We start from the raw sequence: 16,564 nt of genomic DNA on the forward strand, positions 1-16,564 counted from the left end.
CCCTCCCCCACTCACTGTCTCTATCTCAGTAAATACCCGCTCCCCATTCACTTTCTCCATCCCAGTAAATACCTCTCCCCCACTCATTGTCTCTATCCCAGTAAATACCCCCCTCCCCCACTCACTGTCTCTATCCCAGTAAATACCCCTCCCCCACTCACTGTCTCTATCCCCGTAAATACCCCCTCCCCCACTCACTGTCTCTATCCCAGTAAATACCCCTCCCCCACTCACTGTCTCTATCCCCGTAAATACCCCCTCCCCCACTAACTGTCTCTATCTCAGTAAATACCCGCTCCCCATTCACTTTCTCCATCCCAGTAAATACCCCTCCCCCACTCACTTTCTCCATCCCAGTAAATACCCCTCCCCCACTCACTGTCTCCATCCCAGAAAATACCCCCTCCCCCACTCGCTGTCTCTATCCCAGTAAATACCCCTCCCCCACTCACTGTCTCTATCCCAGTAAATACCCCTCCCCCACTCACTGTCTCTATCCCAGTAAATACACCTCCCCCACTCACTGTCTCTATCCCAGGAAAAACCCCCTCCCCCACTCACTGTCTCTATCCCAGTAAATACCCCCTCCCCCACTCACTGTCTCTATCCCAGTAAATACCCCTCCCCCACTCACTGTCTCTATCCCAGTAAATACCCCCTCCCCCACTCACTGTCTCTATCCCATTAAATACCCCTCCCCCCACTCACTGTCACTATCCCAGTAAATACCCCTCCCCCAACTCACTGTCTCTATCCCAGTAAATACCCCCTCCCCCACTCACTGTCTCTATCCCAGTAAATACCCCTCCCCCATTCACTGTCCCTTTCCCAGAAAATACCCCTCCCCCACTCACTGTCTCTATCCCAGTAAATACCCCATCCCCCACTCAATTTCTCTATCCCAGGAAATACCCCTCCCCCACTCACTGTCTCTATCCCATTAAATACCCCCTCCCCCACTAACTGTCTCCATCCCAGAAAATACCCCCTCCCCCACTCACTGTCTCTATCCCAGTAAAAACCCTCCCACACTCATTGTCTCTATCCCAGTTAATACCCCTGCCCCCACTCACTGTCCCTTTCCCAGTAAATACCCCTCCCCCACTCACTGTCTCTATCCCAGTAAATCCCCCCTCCCCCCACTCACTTTCTCTATCCCAGTAAATACCACTCCCCCACTCACTGTCTCTATCCCAGTAAATACCCCTCCCCCACTCACTGTCTCTATCCCAGTAAATACCCCCTCCCCCACTCACTGTCTCTATCCCAGTAAATACCCCTCCCCCACTCACTGTCTCTTTCCCATTGAATACCCCTCCCCCCACTCACTGTCTCTATCCCAGTAAATACCCCTCCCCCACTCACTGTCTCTATCCCAGTTAATACCCCTCCCCCAAATCACTGTCACTTTCCCTGTAAATACCCCTCCCCCACTCACTGTCTCTATCCCAGTAAATACCCCTCCCCCACTCACTGTCTCTATCCCAGTAAATACACCTCCCCCACTCACTGTCTCTATCCCAGTAAATACCCCCTCCCCCACTCACTGTCTCTATCCCAGTAAATACCCCTCCCCCCACTCACTGTCACTATCCCAGTAAATACCCCTCCCCCAACTCACTGTCCCTTTCCCAGTAAATACACCTCCCCCACTCACTGTCTCTATCCCAGTAAATACCCCCTCCCCCACTCACTGTCTCTATCCCAGTAAATACCCCTCCCCCCACTCACTGTCTCTATCCCAGTAAATACCCCATCCCCCACTCAATTTCTCTATCCCAGGAAATACCCCTCCCCCACTCACTGTCTCTATCCCAGAAAATACCCCTCCCCCACTAACTGTCTCTATCCCAGTAAATACCCCATCCCCCACTCAATTTCTCTATCCCAGGAAATACCCCTCCCCCACTAACTGTCTCTATCCCAGTAAATACCCCATCCCCCACTCAATTTCTCTATCCCAGGAAATACCCCTCCCCCACTCACTGTCTCTATCCCAGTAAATACCCCATCCCCCACTCAATGTCTCTATCCCAGTAAAAACCCCCTCCCCCACTCATTGTCTCTATCCCAGTTAATACCCCTGCCCCCACTCACTGTCCCTTTCCCAGTAAATCCCCCCTCCCCCACTCACTTTCTCTTTCCCAGTAAATACCCCGTCCCCCACTCACTGTATCTATCCCAGTAAATACGCCTCCCCCACTCACTGTCTCTGTCCCAGTAAATACCCCTCCCCCACTCACTGTCTCCATCCCAGTAAATACCCCCTCCCCCACTCACTGGCTCTATCCCAGTAAATACCCCTCCCCCCACTCACTGTCTCTATCCCAGTAAATACCCCTCCCCCCACTCACTGTCTCTATCCCAGTAAATACCCCTCCCCCCACTCACTGTCCCTTTCCCAGTAAATACCCCCCTCCCCCACTCACTGTCTCTTTCCCATTGAATACCCCTCCCCCCACTCACTGTCACTATCCCAGTAAATACCCCTCCCCCCACTCACTTTCTCTATCCCAATAAATACCCCCTCCCCCACTCACTGTCTCTATCCCAGTAAATACCACCTCCCCCACTCACTGTCTCTATCCCAGTAAATACCCCTCCCCCACTCACTGTCTCGATCCCAGTCAATACCCCCTCCCCCACTCATTGTCTCTATCCCAGTAAATACCCCTCCCCCCACTCACTGTCTCCATCCCAGTAAATACCCCCTCCCCCACTCACTGTCTCTATCCCAGTAAATACCCCTCCCCCCACTCACTGTCTCCATCCCAGTAAATACCCCCTCCCCCACTCACTGTCTCTATCCCAGTAAATACCCCACCCCCAACTCACTGCCTCTATCCCAGTAAATACCCCCTCCCCCACTCACTGTCTCTGTCCCAGTAAATACCCCTCCCCCACTCACTGCCTCTATCCCAGTAAATACCCCTCCCCCACTCACTGTCTCTGTCCCAGTAAATACCCCCTCCCCCACTCACTGTCTCTATCCCAGTAAATACCCCCACCTCCAACTCACTGTCTCTATCCCAGTAAATACCCCTCCCCCACTCACTGTCTCTATCCCAGTAAATACCCCCCTCCCCCCATTCACTGTCTCTATCCCAGTAAATACCCCTCCCCCACTCACTGTCTCTATCCCAGTAAATAAGCCCTCCCCCACTCACTGCCTCTATCCCAGTAAATACCCCTCCCCCACTCACTGTCTCTATCCCAGTAAATGCCCCCTCCCCCACTCACTGTCTCTGTTCCAGTAAATACCGTTCCCCCACTCACTGTCTCTATCCCAGGAAATACCCCTCCCCCACTCACTGTCTCCATCCCAGTAAATACCCCTCCCCCACTCACTGTCTCCATCCCAGTAAATACCCCTCCCCCCACTCACTGTCTCTATCCCAGTAAATACCCCCTCCCCCACTCACTGTCTCTATCCCAGTAAATACCCCCTCCCCCACTCACTGTCTCTATCCCAGAAAATACCCCCTCCCCCACTCACTGTCTCCATCCCAGTAAATACCCCTCCCCCCACTCACTGTCTCTATCCCAGTAAATACCCCCTCCCCCCACTCACTGTCTCTATCCCAGTAAATACCCCCTCCCCCACTCACTGTCTCTATCCCAGTAAATACCCCCTCCCCCACTCACTGTCTCTATCCCAGTAAATACCCCCTCCCCCCACTCACTGTCTCTATCCCAGTAAATACCCCTCCCCCACTCACTGCCTCTATCCCAGTAAATACCCCTCCCCCACTTACTGTCTCTATCCCAGTAAATACCCCTCCCCCACTCACTGTCTCTATCCCAGTAAATACCCCCTCCCCCACTCACTGTCTCTATCCCAGTAAATACCCCTCCCCCACTCACTGTCTCTATTCCAGTAAATACCCCCTCCCCCACTCACTGTCTCTATCCCAGTAAATAACCACTCCCCCACTAACCGTCTCTATCCCAGTAAATACCCCTCCACCACTCACTGTCTCTATCCCAGTAAATACCCCCTCCCCCACTCACTGTCTCTATCCCAGTAAATACCCCATCCCCCACTCAATTTCTCTATCCCAGGAAATACCCCTCCCCCACTCACTGTCTCTATCCCATTAAATACCCCCTCCCCCACTAACTGTCTCCATCCCAGAAAATACCCCCTCCCCCACTCACTGTCTCTATCCCAGTAAAAACCCTCACACACTCATTGTCTCTATCCCAGTTAATACCCCTGCCCCCACTCACTGTCCCTTTCCCAGTAAATACCCCTCCCCCACTCACTGTCTCTCTCCCAGTAAATCCCCCCTCCCCCACTCACTTTCTCTATCCCAGTAAATACCACTCCCCCACTCACTGTCTCTATCCCAGTAAATACCCCCTCCCCCACTCACTGTCTCTATCCCAGTAAATACCCCCTCCCCCACTCACTGTCTCTATCCCAGTAAATACCCCTCCCCCACTCACTGTCTCTTTCCCATTGAATACCCCTCCCCCCACTCACTGTCTCTATCCCAGTAAATACCCCTCCCCCACTCACTGTCTCTATCCCAGTTAATACCCCTCCCCCCAATCACTGTCACTTTCCCTGTAAATACCCCTCCCCCACTCACTGTCTCTATCCCAGTAAATACCCCTCCCCCACTCACTGTCTCTATCCCAGTAAATACACCTCCCCCACTCACTGTCTCTATCCCAGTAAATACCCCCTCCCCCACTCACTGTCTCTATCCCAGTAAATACCCCTCCCCCCACTCACTGTCACTATCCCAGTAAATACCCCTCCCCCAACTCACTGTCCCTTTCCCAGAAAATACCCCTCCCCCACTCACTGTCTCTATCCCAGTAAATACCCCATCCCCCACTCAATTTCTCTATCCCAGGAAATACCCCTCCCCCACTCACTGTCTCTATCCCAGAAAATACCCCTCCCCCACTCACTGTCTCTATCCCAGTAAATACCCCATCCCCCACTCAATTTCTCTATCCCAGGAAATACCCCTCCCCCACTAACTGTCTCTATCCCAGTAAATACCCCATCCCCCACTCAATTTCTCTATCCCAGGAAATACCCCTCCCCCACTCACTGTCTCTATCCCAGTAAATACCCCATCCCCCACTCAATGTCTCTATCCCAGTAAAAACCCCCTCCCCCACTCATTGTCTCTATCCCAGTTAATACCCCTGCCCCCACTCACTGTCCCTTTCCCAGTAAATCCCCCCTCCCCCACTCACTTTCTCTTTCCCAGTAAATACCCCGTCCCCCACTCACTGTATCTATCCCAGTAAATACGCCTCCCCCACTCACTGTCTCTGTCCCAGTAAATACCCCTCCCCCACTCACTGTCTCCATCCCAGTAAATACCCCCTCCCCCACTCACTGGCTCTATCCCAGTAAATACCCCTCCCCCCACTCACTGTCTCTATCCCAGTAAATACCCCTCCCCCCACTCACTGTCTCTATCCCAGTAAATACCCCTCCCCCCACTCACTGTCCCTTTCCCAGTAAATACCCCCTCCCCCACTCACTGTCTCTTTCCCATTGAATACCCCTCCCCCCACTCACTGTCACTATCCCAGTAAATACCCCTCCCCCACTCACTTTCTCTATCCCAATAAATACCCCCTCCCCCACTCACTGTCTCTATCCCAGTAAATACCACCTCCCCCACTCACTGTCTCTATCCCAGTAAATACCCCTCCCCCACTCACTGTCTCGATCCCAGTCAATACCCCCTCCCCCACTCATTGTCTCTATCCCAGTAAATACCCCTCCCCCCACTCACTGTCTCCATCCCAGTAAATACCCCCTCCCCCACTCACTGTCTCTATCCCAGTAAATACCCCTCCCCCCACTCACTGTCTCCATCCCAGTAAATACCCCCTCCCCCACTCACTGTCTCTATCCCAGTAAATACCCCACCCCCAACTCACTGCCTCTATCCCAGTAAATACCCCCTCCCCCACTCACTGTCTCTGTCCCAGTAAATACCCCTCCCCCACTCACTGCCTCTATCCCAGTAAATACCCCTCCCCCACTCACTGTCTCTGTCCCAGTAAATACCCCCTCCCCCACTCACTGTCTCTATCCCAGTAAATACCCCCACCTCCAACTCACTGTCTCTATCCCAGTAAATACCCCTCCCCCACTCACTGTCTCTATCCCAGTAAATACCCCCTCCCCCCATTCACTGTCTCTATCCCAGTAAATACCCCTCCCCCACTCACTGTCTCTATCCCAGTAAATAAGCCCTCCCCCACTCACTGCCTCTATCCCAGTAAATACCCCTCCCCCACTCACTGTCTCTATCCCAGTAAATGCCCCCTCCCCCACTCACTGTCTCTGTTCCAGTAAATACCGTTCCCCCACTCACTGTCTCTATCCCAGGAAATACCCCTCCCCCACTCACTGTCTCCATCCCAGTAAATACCCCTCCCCCACTCACTGTCTCCATCCCAGTAAATACCCCTCCCCCCACTCACTGTCTCTATCCCAGTAAATACCCCCTCCCCCCACTCACTGTCTCTATCCCAGTAAATACCCCCTCCCCCACTCACTGTCTCTATCCCAGTAAATACCCCCTCCCCCACTCACTGTCTCTATCCCAGTAAATACCCCCTCCCCCCACTCACTGTCTCTATCCCAGTAAATACCCCTCCCCCACTCACTGCCTCTATCCCAGTAAATACCCCTCCCCCACTTACTGTCTCTATCCCAGTAAATACCCCTCCCCCACTCACTGTCTCTATCCCAGTAAATACCCCCTCCCCCACTCACTGTCTCTATCCCAGTAAATACCCCTCCCCCACTCACTGTCTCTATTCCAGTAAATACCCCCTCCCCCACTCACTGTCTCTATCCCAGTAAATAACCACTCCCCCACTAACCGTCTCTATCCCAGTAAATACCCCTCCACCACTCACTGTCTCTATCCCAGTAAATACCCCCTCCCCCACTCACTGTCTCTATCCCAGTAAATACCCCATCCCCCACTCAATTTCTCTATCCCAGGAAATACCCCTCCCCCACTCACTGTCTCTATCCCATTAAATACCCCCTCCCCCACTAACTGTCTCCATCCCAGAAAATACCCCCTCCCCCACTCACTGTCTCTATCCCAGTAAAAACCCTCACACACTCATTGTCTCTATCCCAGTTAATACCCCTGCCCCCACTCACTGTCCCTTTCCCAGTAAATACCCCTCCCCCACTCACTGTCTCTATCCCAGTAAATCCCCCCTCCCCCCACTCACTTTCTCTATCCCAGTAAATACCACTCCCCCACTCACTGTCTCTATCCCAGTAAATACCCCCTCCCCCACTCACTGTCTCTATCCCAGTAAATACCCCCTCCCCCACTCACTGTCTCTATCCCAGTAAATACCCCTCCCCCACTCACTGTCTCTTTCCCATTGAATACCCCTCCCCCCACTCACTGTCTCTATCCCAGTAAATACCCCTCCCCCACTCACTGTCTCTATCCCAGTTAATACCCCTCCCCCCAATCACTGTCACTTTCCCTGTAAATACCCCTCCCCCACTCACTGTCTCTATCCCAGTAAATACCCCTCCCCCACTCACTGTCTCTATCCCAGTAAATACACCTCCCCCACTCACTGTCTCTATCCCAGTAAATACCCCCTCCCCCACTCACTGTCTCTATCCCAGTAAATACCCCTCCCCCCACTCACTGTCACTATCCCAGTAAATACCCCTCCCCCAACTCACTGTCCCTTTCCCAGAAAATACCCCTCCCCCACTCACTGTCTCTATCCCAGTAAATACCCCATCCCCCACTCAATTTCTCTATCCCAGGAAATACCCCTCCCCCACTCACTGTCTCTATCCCAGAAAATACCCCTCCCCCACTCACTGTCTCTATCCCAGTAAATACCCCATCCCCCACTCAATTTCTCTATCCCAGGAAATACCCCTCCCCCACTAACTGTCTCTATCCCAGTAAATACCCCATCCCCCACTCAATTTCTCTATCCCAGGAAATACCCCTCCCCCACTCACTGTCTCTATCCCAGTAAATACCCCATCCCCCACTCAATGTCTCTATCCCAGTAAAAACCCCCTCCCCCACTCATTGTCTCTATCCCAGTTAATACCCCTGCCCCCACTCACTGTCCCTTTCCCAGTAAATCCCCCCTCCCCCACTCACTTTCTCTTTCCCAGTAAATACCCCGTCCCCCACTCACTGTATCTATCCCAGTAAATACGCCTCCCCCACTCACTGTCTCTGTCCCAGTAAATACCCCTCCCCCACTCACTGTCTCCATCCCAGTAAATACCCCCTCCCCCACTCACTGGCTCTATCCCAGTAAATACCCCTCCCCCCACTCACTGTCTCTATCCCAGTAAATACCCCTCCCCCCACTCACTGTCTCTATCCCAGTAAATACCCCTCCCCCCACTCACTGTCCCTTTCCCAGTAAATACCCCCTCCCCCACTCACTGTCTCTTTCCCATTGAATACCCCTCCCCCCACTCACTGTCACTATCCCAGTAAATACCCCTCCCCCACTCACTTTCTCTATCCCAATAAATACCCCCTCCCCCACTCACTGTCTCTATCCCAGTAAATACCACCTCCCCCACTCACTGTCTCTATCCCAGTAAATACCCCTCCCCCACTCACTGTCTCGATCCCAGTCAATACCCCCTCCCCCACTCATTGTCTCTATCCCAGTAAATACCCCTCCCCCCACTCACTGTCTCCATCCCAGTAAATACCCCCTCCCCCACTCACTGTCTCTATCCCAGTAAATACCCCTCCCCCCACTCACTGTCTCCATCCCAGTAAATACCCCCTCCCCCACTCACTGTCTCTATCCCAGTAAATACCCCACCCCCAACTCACTGCCTCTATCCCAGTAAATACCCCCTCCCCCACTCACTGTCTCTGTCCCAGTAAATACCCCTCCCCCACTCACTGCCTCTATCCCAGTAAATACCCCTCCCCCACTCACTGTCTCTGTCCCAGTAAATACCCCCTCCCCCACTCACTGTCTCTATCCCAGTAAATACCCCCACCTCCAACTCACTGTCTCTATCCCAGTAAATACCCCTCCCCCACTCACTGTCTCTATCCCAGTAAATACCCCCTCCCCCCATTCACTGTCTCTATCCCAGTAAATACCCCTCCCCCACTCACTGTCTCTATCCCAGTAAATAAGCCCTCCCCCACTCACTGCCTCTATCCCAGTAAATACCCCTCCCCCACTCACTGTCTCTATCCCAGTAAATGCCCCCTCCCCCACTCACTGTCTCTGTTCCAGTAAATACCGTTCCCCCACTCACTGTCTCTATCCCAGGAAATACCCCTCCCCCACTCACTGTCTCCATCCCAGTAAATACCCCTCCCCCACTCACTGTCTCCATCCCAGTAAATACCCCTCCCCCCACCCACTGTCTCTATCCCAGTAAATACCCCCTCCCCCACTCACTGTCTCTATCCCAGTAAATACCCCCTCCCCCACTCACTGTCTCTATCCCAGAAAATACCCCCTCCCCCACTCACTGTCTCCATCCCAGTAAATACCCCTCCCCCCACTCACTGTCTCTATCCCAGTAAATACCCCCTCCCCCCACTCACTGTCTCTATCCCAGTAAATACCCCCTCCCCCACTCACTGTCTCTATCCCAGTAAATACCCCCTCCCCCACTCACTGTCTCTATCCCAGTAAATACCCCCTCCCCCCACTCACTGTCTCTATCCCAGTAAATACCCCTCCCCCACTCACTGCCTCTATCCCAGTAAATACCCCTCCCCCACTTACTGTCTCTATCCCAGTAAATACCCCTCCCCCACTCACTGTCTCTATCCCAGTAAATACCCCCTCCCCCACTCACTGTCTCTATCCCAGTAAATACCCCTCCCCCACTCACTGTCTCTATTCCAGTAAATACCCCCTCCCCCACTCACTGTCTCTATCCCAGTAAATAACCACTCCCCCACTAACCGTCTCTATCCCAGTAAATACCCCTCCACCACTCACTGTCTCTATCCCAGTAAATACCCCCTCCCCCACTCACTGTCTCTATCCCAGTAAATAACCACTCCCCCACTAACCGTCTCTATCCCAGTAAATACCCCTCCACCACTCACTGTCTCTATCCCAGTAAATACCCCCACCCCCAACTCACTGCCTCTATCCCAGTAAATACCCCCTCCCCCACTCACTGTCTCTATCCCAGTAAATATCCCCTCCCCCACTCACTGTCTCTATCCCAGTAAATACCCCCACCCCCAACTCACTGCCTCTATCCCAGTAAATACCCCCTCCCCCACTAACTGTCTCTATCCCAGTAAATACCCCTCCCCCCACTCACTGTCTCCATCCCAGTAAATACCCCCTCCCCCACTCACTGTCTCTATCCCAGTAAATACCCCATCCCCCACTCAATTTCTCTATCCCAGGAAATACCCCTCCCCCACTCACTGTCTCTATCCCATTAAATACCCCCTCCCCCACTAACTGTCTCCATCCCAGAAAATACCCCCTCCCCCACTCACTGTCTCTATCCCAGTAAAAACCCTCACACACTCATTGTCTCTATCCCAGTTAATACCCCTGCCCCCACTCACTGTCCCTTTCCCAGTAAATACCCCTCCCCCACTCACTGTCTCTATCCCAGTAAATCCCCCCTCCCCCCACTCACTTTCTCTATCCCAGTAAATACCACTCCCCCACTCACTGTCTCTATCCCAGTAAATACCCCCTCCCCCACTCACTGTCTCTATCCCAGTAAATACCCCCTCCCCCACTCACTGTCTCTATCCCAGTAAATACCCCTCCCCCACTCACTGTCTCTTTCCCATTGAATACCCCTCCCCCCACTCACTGTCTCTATCCCAGTAAATACCCCTCCCCCACTCACTGTCTCTATCCCAGTTAATACCCCTCCCCCCAATCACTGTCACTTTCCCTGTAAATACCCCTCCCCCACTCACTGTCTCTATCCCAGTAAATACCCCTCCCCCACTCACTGTCTCTATCCCAGTAAATACACCTCCCCCACTCACTGTCTCTATCCCAGTAAATACCCCCTCCCCCACTCACTGTCTCTATCCCAGTAAATACCCCTCCCCCCACTCACTGTCACTATCCCAGTAAATACCCCTCCCCCAACTCACTGTCCCTTTCCCAGAAAATACCCCCTCCCCCACTCACTGTCTCTATCCCAGTAAAAACCCTCCCACACTCATTGTCTCTATCCCAGTTAATACCCCTGCCCCCACTCACTGTCCCTTTCCCAGTAAATCCCCCCTCCCCCACTCACTTTCTCTTTCCCAGTAAATACCCCGTCCCCCACTCACTGTATCTATCCCAGTAAATACGCCTCCCCCACTCACTGTCTCTGTCCCAGTAAATACCCCTCCCCCACTCACTGTCTCCATCCCAGTAAATGCCCCCTCCCCCACTCACTGGCTCTATCCCAGTAAATACCCCTCCCCCCACTCACTGTCTCTATCCCAGTAAATACCCCTCCCCCCACTCACTGTCTCTATCCCAGTAAATACCCCTCCCCCCACTCACTGTCCCTTTCCCAGTAAATACCCCTCCCCCACTCACTGTCTCTATCCCAGTAAATACCCCCTCCCCCACTCACTGTCTCTTTCCCATTGAATACCCCTCCCCCCACTCACTGTCTCTATCCCAGTAAATACCCCTCCCCCACTCACTTTCTCTATCCCAATAAATACCCCCTCCCCCACTCACTGTCTCTATCCCAGTAAATACCACCTCCCCCACTCACTGTCTCTATCCCAGTAAATACCCCTCCCCCCACTCACTGTCTCTATCCCAGTAAATACCCCTCCCCCACTCACTGTCTCTATCCCAGTAAATACCCCTCCCCCCACTCACTGTCCCTTTCCCAGTAAATACCCCTCCCCCACTCACTGTCTCTATCCCAGTAAATACCCCTCCCCCCACTCACTGTCTCCATCCCAGTAAATACCCCCTCCCCCACTCACTGTCTCTATCCCAGTAAATACCCCACCCCCAACTCACTGCCTCTATCCCAGTAAATACCCCCTCCCCCACTCACTGTCTCTGTCCCAGTAAATACCCCTCCCCCCACTCACTGTCTCTATCCCAGTAAATACCCCTCCCCCACTCACTGTCTCTGTCCCAGTAAATACCCCCCCCCCACTCACTGTCTCTATCCCAGTAAATACCCCCACCTCCAACTCACTGTCTCTATCCCAGTAAATACCCCTCCCCCACTCACTGTCTCTATCCCAGTAAATACCACCTCCCCCCATTCACTGTCTCAATCCCAGTAAATACCCCTCCCCCACTCACTGTCTCTATCCCAGTAAATAAGCCCTCCCCCACTCACTGCCTCTATCCCAGTAAATACCCCTCCCCCACTCACTGTCTCTGTTCCAGTAAATACCGTTCCCCCACTCACTGTCTCTATCACAGTAAATACCCCCTCCCCCACTCACTGTCTCCATCCCAGTAAATACCCCTCCCCCCACTCACTGTCTCCATCCCAGTAAATACCCCTCCCCCCACTCACTGTCTCTATCCCAGTAAATACCCCCTCCCCCCACTCACTGTCTCTATCCCAGTAAATACCCCTCCCCCCACTCACTGTCTCCATCCCAGTAAATACCCCTCCCCCCACTCACTGTCTCTATCCCAGTAAATACCCCCTCCCCCACTCACTGTCTCTGTCCCAGTAAATACCCCTCCCCCCACTCACTGTCTCTATCCCAGTAAATACCCCTCCCCCACTCACTGTCTCTGTCCCAGTAAATACCCCCCCCCCCACTCACTGTCTCTATCCCAGTAAATACCCCCACCTCCAACTCACTGTCTCTATCCCAGTAAATACCCCTCCCCCACTCACTGTCTCTATCCCAGTAAATACCACCTCCCCCCATTCACTGTCTCAATCCCAGTAAATACCCCTCCCCCACTCACTGTCTCTATCCCAGTAAATAAGCCCTCCCCCACTCACTGCCTCTATCCCAGTAAATACCCCTCCCCCACTCACTGTCTCTGTTCCAGTAAATACCCCTCCCCCACTCACTGTCTCTGTTCCAGTAAATACCCCTCCCCCACTCACTGTCCCTATCCCAGTAAATACCCCTCCCCCACTCACTGTCTCTGTTCCAGTAAATACCCCTCCCCCACTCACTGTCCCTATCCCAGTAAATACCCCCTCCCCCACTCACTGTCTCTATCACAGTAAATACCCCCTCCCCCACTCACTGTCTCCATCCCAGTAAATACCCCTCCCCCACTCACTGTCTCCATCCCAGTAAATACCCCTCCCCCCACTCACTGTCTCTATCCCAGTAAATACCCCCTCCCCCCACTCACTGTCTCTATCCCAGTAAATACCCCCTCCCCCACTCACTGTCTCTATCCCAGTAAATACCCCCTCCCCCCACTCACTGTCTCTATCCCAGTAAATACCCCCTCCCCCCACTCCCTGTCTCTATCCCAGTAAATACCCCTCCCCCACTCACTGCCTCTATCCCAGTAAATACCCCTCCCCCACTTACTGTCTCTATCCCAGTAAATACCCCTCCCCCACTCACTGTCTCTATCCCAGTAAATACCCCCTCCCCCACTCACTGTCTCTATCCCAGTAAATACCCCTCCCCCACTCACTGTCTCTATTCCAGTAAATACCCCCTCCCCCACTCACTGTCTCTATCCCAGTAAATAACCACTCCCCCACTAACCGTCTCTATCCCAGTAAATACCCCCACCCCCAACTCACTGCCTCTATCCCAGTAAATACCCCCTCCCCCACTCACTGTCTCTATCCCAGTAAATATCCCCTCCCCCACTCACTGTCTCTATCCCAGTAAATACCCCCACCCCCAACTCACTGCCTCTATCCCAGTAAATACCCCATCCCCCACTAACTGTCTCTATCCCAGTAAATACCCCTCCCCCCACTCACTGTCTCCATCCCAGTAAATACCCCCTCCCCCACTCACTGTCTCTATCCCAGTAAATACCCCTCCCCCACTCACTGTCTCTATCCCAGTAAATACCCCTCCCCCACGCACTGTCTCTATCCCAGTAAATACACCTCCCCCACTCACTGCCTCTATCCAAGTAAATACCCCCTCCCCCACTCACTGTCTCCATCCCAATAAATACCCCTCCCCCCACTCACTGTCTCTGTCCCAGTAAATACCCCTCCCCCACTCACTGTCTCTATCCCAGTAAATACCCCTCCCCCACTCACTGTCTCTATCCCAGTAAATACCCCTCCCCCCACTCTGTCTCCATCCCAGTAAATACCCCCTCCCCCACTCACTGTCTCCATCCCAGTAAATACCCCCTCCCCCAACTCACTGCCTCTATCCCAGTAAATACCCCCCCCCACTCACGGTCTCTATCCCAGTAAATACCCCTCCCCCCACTCACTGTCTCTATCCCAGTAAATACCCCTCCCCCCACTCTGTCTCCATCCCAGTAAATACCCCCTCCCCCACTCACTGTCTCTATCCCAGTAAATACCCCCTCCCCCACTTACTGTCTCTATTCCAGTGAATACCCCCTCCCCCACTCACTGTCTCTATCCCAGTAAATACCCCCACCTCCAACTCACTGTCTCTATCCCAGTAAATACCCCTCCCCCACTCACTGTCTCTATCCCAGTAAATACCACCTCCCCCCATTCACTGTCTCAATCCCAGTAAATACCCCTCCCCCACTCACTGTCTCTATCCCAGTAAATAAGCCCTCCCCCACTCACTGCCTCTATCCCAGTAAATACCCCTCCCCCACTCACTGTCTCTGTTCCAGTAAATACCGTTCCCCCACTCACTGTCTCTATCCCAGTAAATACCCCTCCCCCACTCACTGTCTCCATCCCAGTAAATACCCCTCCCCCCACTCACTGTCTCTATCCCAGTAAATACCCCTCCCCCCACTCACTGTCTCTATCCCAGTAAATACCCCCTCCCCCACTCACTGTCTCTATCCCAGTAAATACCCCCTCCCCCCACTCACTGTCTCTATCCCAGTAAATACCCCCTCCCCCCACTCCCTGTCTCTATCCCAGTAAATACCCCTCCCCCACTCACTGCCTCTATCCCAGTAAATACCCCTCCCCCACTTACTGTCTCTATCCCAGTAAATACCCCTCCCCCACTCACTGTCTCTATCCCAGTAAATACCCCCTCCCCCACTCACTGTCTCTATCCCAGTAAATACCCCTCCCCCACTCACTGTCTCTATTCCAGTAAATACCCCCTCCCCCACTCACTGTCTCTATCCCAGTAAATAACCACTCCCCCACTAACCGTCTCTATCCCAGTAAATACCCCCACCCCCAACTCACTGCCTCTATCCCAGTAAATACCCCCTCCCCCACTCACTGTCTCTATCCCAGTAAATACCCCTCCCCCACGCACTGTCTCTATCCCAGTAAATACACCTCCCCCACTCACTGCCTCTATCCAAGTAAATACCCCCTCCCCCACTCACTGTCTCCATCCCAATAAATACCCCTCCCCCCACTCACTGTCTCTGTCCCAGTAAATACCCCTCCCCCACTCACTGTCTCTATCCCAGTAAATACCCCTCCCCCACTCACTGTCTCTATCCCAGTAAATACACCTCCCCCCACTCTGTCTCCATCCCAGTAAATACCCCCTCCCCCACTCACTGTCTCTATCCCAGTAAATACCCCTCCCCCCACTCACTGTCTCCATCCCAGTAAATACCCCCTCCCCCAACTCACTGCCTCTATCCCAGTAAATACCCCCCCCACTCACTGTCTCTATCCCAGTAAATACCCCTCCCCCCACTCACTGTCTCTATCCCAGTAAATACCCCTCCCCCACTCACTGTCTCTGTCCCAGTAAATACCCCCTCCCCCACTCACTGTCTCTATCCCAGTAAATACCCCTCCCCCACTCACTGTCTCTATCCCAGTAAATACACCTCCCCCACTCACTGTCTCTATCCCAGTAAATACACCTCCCCCACTCACTGTCTCTATCCCAGTAAATACCCCTCCCCCACTCACTGTCTCTATCCCAGTAAATACCCCCTCCCCCCATTCACTGTCTCTATCCCAGTAAATACCCCTCCCCCACTCACTGTCTCTATCACAGTAAATACCCCTCCCCCCACTCACTGTCTCTATCCCAGTAAATACCCCTCCCCCACTCACTGTCTCTATCACAGTAAATACCCCTCCCCCCATTCACTGTCTCTATCCCAGTAAATACCCCTCCCCCCACTCACTGTCTCTATCCCAGTAAATACCCCCTCCCCCAACTCACTGTCTCTATCCCAGTTAATACCCCTCCCCCCATTCACTGTCTCTATCCCAGTAAATACCCCCTCCCCCACTCACTGTCTCTATCCCAGTAAATACCCCCTCCCCCAACTCACTGTCTCTATCCCAGTTAATACCCCTCCCCCCATTCACTGTCTCTATCCCAGTAAATACCCCCTCCCCCACTCACTGTCTCTATCCCAGTAAATACCCCCTCCCCCACTCACTGTCTCTATCCCAGTAAATACCCCTCCCCCACTCACTGTCTCTATCCCAGTAAATACCCCCTCCCCCCACTCACTGTCC

At 53.3% G+C, this 16,564-nt stretch overlaps 1 protein-coding gene across 3 annotated transcripts in view; it reads left to right on the plus strand.

Annotated features, from left to right (window-relative positions):
• si:ch1073-396h14.1 (disintegrin and metalloproteinase domain-containing protein 10) overlaps positions 1-16,564 on the plus strand; it is a 660,397-nt gene that overhangs the window by 424,387 nt on the left and 219,446 nt on the right. The window lies entirely within an intron of this gene.

Source organism: Heptranchias perlo, chromosome 29 (assembly GCF_035084215.1).
Source record: "Heptranchias perlo isolate sHepPer1 chromosome 29, sHepPer1.hap1, whole genome shotgun sequence".
NCBI classification, from domain to species: domain Eukaryota; kingdom Metazoa; phylum Chordata; class Chondrichthyes; order Hexanchiformes; family Hexanchidae; genus Heptranchias; species Heptranchias perlo.